Raw genomic sequence first — 4,793 nt, forward strand, 5'->3', positions numbered from 1 at the left:
AAATTTAGATCCATTAAGGAAATTGGATCTTTATGAAAACATTTGATCTTTTGAAAATTAAATCTAGCTTTTACCCTAGATAAGTTTTTCGGGATAACCCTTCACCGGTGTTTGCAAATTCTTTTTGTGGGTTTGGTGGGTTTCATATTTGAAATTTTTAGCTCAAAACTTAAGGTTTTGTGTCACCCACTTGCTAACCTTGTATTGGGAAAGCAACACGTCCAGTATACTTGCTCCGTATATTACCTTTCGATAAACTACAGTCCGGTTGTAAAGGAAAGCGTTGAACAAGCAACTGTTAAGGCAATGTCCCCTGACATGCTTTTAATTATGGTCTATAACGTATCGGATGCAATTAATATCCTTGGTAGGAGCAATAGTAAAGCTCACCCTTATAATTTTTCGGTCTGGCACAAGGTCCTGTCTTTGACCATGCTATGCAACCACCGTTCTTACGGTTGACACCCGATTTGGTTCAGGTGACCTAATGAATTCCAGGTGAATTCCTAGGATTTTACGTTCAATGGTAATGAACGCATTAAAAATGGGTTTTCAGAAAACAAATCGGTTTTAATTTGATCAAAATATTTTCTCGTTCAAGCTCGAGTTTAGATATCATCGAATTCCATGAGTTTGTAATTCTCAATCTTTAAGGTCAATCTCTAGGATTGAGTAATATCAGGCTTAAAAGCTGATTTTTGATCTTTAAGGAGATTATCCTTTTCTGGGGATCTGATTCACTAGTCTTGTCCAGCTAATTTGCACGGTGTCCTCCCCATTTTACGAGACAAATCCTCTCATGGTTAGGATAAGTCTGACCACTTGGCGACCCTGTTTGATGCTGAGGTCCGTGGATTTCTTGCTGATTTTAGTGATGACTTTTCTAGATTTTTCGTCAACCTACAGCTGGTCTGGACGACAACTTCATGACCTAAATCAAGAAGCGCGTGTCTTTTTCGGAAGACTTTACTTCCTTTTAATGATGGAATTGATTCATCGTGTAGATCCATCTTTCTTTCAAATATATTACAGTAAATCGGGTAAAACTGTTTAGTTTAGTCCAAAGCAAAATTATCTTCATTTTTTTGTTACAAAAATATGTGACTTATGTTTTAAATAACTTGGTAAATTTTCCCACACTTGGCTTTTATTTTCTTTTATTTACCTTTTTATTGTCCTCTATTCCATTTTAAATGAATTCTAACATTTTGGTTTGTTTCTCAATTTATGTCCTTTCCGAGGTAACAATAATTTCGGTGTTAACACCTAGTTTTATCGTTCATAAATATGTATAAACATGATTTTGAATTCATTTAATTGAAAATTTTGAAAAATTTTACTAGAAATGGGTAGTCAGTATATAAGACTAGGGCTGTTCTTTGTTATCAGAAGCACTAGATTCTAATACAACTACTACGTTACTAGTATTTTTAATGGTAACCAAGTGTATAAGTTAAAAATTTTAAAAATCCGAAAGAATTTAACCCCTTCCCACACTTAAGATCTTGCAATGCCCTCATTTGCAAGAATTAGTAACAATTTAAATTATTGAGGGTGATTAGCGTAGAAAAATAATTAAATTTTACCAAAATTTCCAAACATATTAGCGTTTGTTTGCTGAATGATAAATGGTGCACATCATTTGTTCATTCCGTCTTGTTGTTTCATCACATTTGTTTTTCGTTTTGTCGTCAAAAGTACTAGCTTTTGCTGAACTTAATGCCAGTCTTTGAAAATGTGCTGTTTTACCCTGTTTTGTACAATTGAAAATATACATACAATACAAATATAAACATGCATGACAATTTGAAATGGGACTTAATATCCCACTTTCAAATCCAAAATGTGAAATATTAGTACATAATAATAATAAAAATGATAAAAATTACACAAATATATCCAATAACATAAGTTTAAACATGAATAAGTATAAAGATAAAAACATAAAAATCATAAAAATAACCAATGGAACCAAATCAGTCTGGATAGGGGTTCCAGTTCATCTCGTCTGCTGGGTTCCATTGTTGGTTATAGGTGTTTTGATAGGCTTGGTTATAGTCATATCGGTTAAAGGGTGGTCGGATGTCGGGGTTGTGTGGCGGAAAATGAGCAGGTCGAGTAGGCACGTAATTATTTGGTACCTGATATGATAGCTGGCTCATGATTTGGTGCTGATGAACTAACCAGCTATCGTGTTGGCGTCGCCTATAATCCTCGTATACTCGCTCGGAGTTCCACTGCTCATACATACTATGTATGGCCGCGTTCGTCATTGCTTCCTCATCTATACGAATGTGGACGTCAAGAATAGCATCTCGAAAGACATCCCTAATGTCTTCCGCTTCCTCCATTTCCTCATCTGAGCCTCTCTCTACCTGAGGATGATTACCTTCATAGGGAACTGCCTGGTTGTGTCTACTCTTCAATACCTTAGCACCCGCATAAACCCGCAATCCTATGGTCTCATCCTGTTCTCTACAAACTTGTAGTGGACCCCCTTGGTTCCTATCAACACCTAAATACTCTCCAATGAGAGTAACAAAAATACCTCCTCCTATTATACTCCCGTCCTTCAATCCTTCTACCATTTTAGATAAATAAAAACCAACACAGTAAGGGATATTAACAAAGCTTCTCGGGTCTCGAATACACTTTAGGTAAAATAAATCATGTAAGGTCATTTTCTCCTTATTGTGACCTCTCTGTGTAATCGAGTTAGCTAAAAATCTATGAATTACACGAAGCTCGGCTTTGTTAATATGTAAGTAGGAGTGTTTTCCTCCCAGTGTAAAAACATTATAGTTTGACATACGCCTCCAAACGGCGTTCGTGTCAAAATTCCTATCTACCCTTTCACCACGATAAATCAAATTCATACAATCGGGTAGTAGCAATTCACTAGGAGTGTAAATCTGTAATGCCCTGGCCATGTCCATCATGGACATTCTGTACATCCTACCGCCAAGGATAAATCTAAGAAAACTTCTATCATCTAACCTATCTACATCTACATTTAACGCTATAGTACTCATCAGCTCAACACACCATTCCTTATATACAGGTCTACGAATGGTGAAAAGACGTTCCCAATCTGTAAAAGAAGAACTGCCATACCTTTGAATCAAATGTTGTCTAACACGGTCAGCTAGATGGACCGTTTCCAAAGGATTCCAATCAATTACCCTCGGCACCTCTACCTCTTTTGTTATCAATTTAAATTTATTACTTTGATATGCCGGGTAATCTCTCCATCGTCTATCGAATCTCAGATTAGGATGCAACGTGTGTTCAGGAATCGTTGGGTATTCTACAGGCGGATGCATCGGAAATACTATGAATTCATTAGGTAACTGTAGTGGATCATAATAAGGTACATGTTGATCAGGCTGATGTTGTTGTTCCTGTTGTGGTACTTGTTCGGGTTCTGGCTCGTATTGCATTTCTGGTTCTAGTTCTGGTGCTGGAGCAGGTCGTCTAGATGATGATGATCCTGAACCTCCAGTATCGGCTCTCTGCAAAACACATTAAACACAAAATTTGTGCATCCAAATATGCATTAGTGTTAGCAAAATAACAACTTAAATTAACCACAATAACATGTTAAATCAAACTTAAACTTATACGCATTTTCACAATTTTTACAATTCTACACTTTTTCAAATAAGCACATATGAAAATGTAGACAAAGTTCATAAGCATTTAACTCAAATAACATGTTAAAATAGTCATTACTAGCAATTAAACAAGTCTCAAATTGCAATTATATCAAATTAATCAAGTTCATGAATTTTAGACTTAAAAAGTCTACTTTAATCTCCAAAAATCATGTTTAGGATCAAAGTTTGGATCATTTAACTCCCTAAACATGTTACACTACTTAATTTAGCAACAATTCATGACAAAAATCGGCCATAACCTGTTTATATCAAAAAGTCCCAAATTGCTCAAGAACACAAACCCTAGATTTCTAAAAAATTTGAAGTTTTTGGCTTCAAATCATGTTAAATAGCATCAATCTAGGTTATACATGCATAAAATACTAACAATTTAACACTAATTACACTAGAAATTAACAAAATTGCATTAGGTAAAATATTGGTAATTTTCACAAAAACTAGCAAATTTATGAGTTTAGGGGTGTAATTTTTACCTTCTTTGAAAAGCTTCTGAACAATTTCATGATTAGAGCGAGAAATTTGACGAATTACGGTAAAAAATTGCGAATTTTAGAGGTGATTTGGGAGTAGGTTCGTATATGTGTGTGTGTATTGTGGTGAGACAGAACAGGCGACTGCCTTATGATCCTGTCCAGTTTTTTATGGCCATGTGATCACATGGCTGCAAAGGCCAAATTCCATGCGATCGCATGGAATCCCGGGTACAGTGTTTTTTGCATTTTTTTTTTTTATATAACCTTATACTTAATAAAACATAAAATTAATAAAATTTTAAAAATTTGTTTTTTTTTAGGATGAGGGCGTTTCGGATTGTTGTCCTAGTCCGTCCCTCGACAAAATTTTAAAATTTGTCAATTCAAAGCGCGGTTTTTAAAAGTAAAGATTTTTTTTGGGTTTTTTTTAATGTTTTTGGCATACTTTAGTTCAATAAGATTAAAAAATAATGATAATAAAAGTTCTCGTCCCTTCCTTGGGTAGAGCAATTTCGGTTCAACAACCTAGTCTTCAACTCACGACGAATTTTAAAAATCATATTTTTAACTTAGCGAAATAAAGTAAATTTTTGTTTTTAAATTCACACCAAACTTAAATTTAAAATGCATAAAATTAAAAATT

The sequence above is a fragment of the Rutidosis leptorrhynchoides genome, chromosome 3 (genome assembly GCF_046630445.1).
Source record: "Rutidosis leptorrhynchoides isolate AG116_Rl617_1_P2 chromosome 3, CSIRO_AGI_Rlap_v1, whole genome shotgun sequence".
NCBI classification, from domain to species: domain Eukaryota; kingdom Viridiplantae; phylum Streptophyta; class Magnoliopsida; order Asterales; family Asteraceae; genus Rutidosis; species Rutidosis leptorrhynchoides.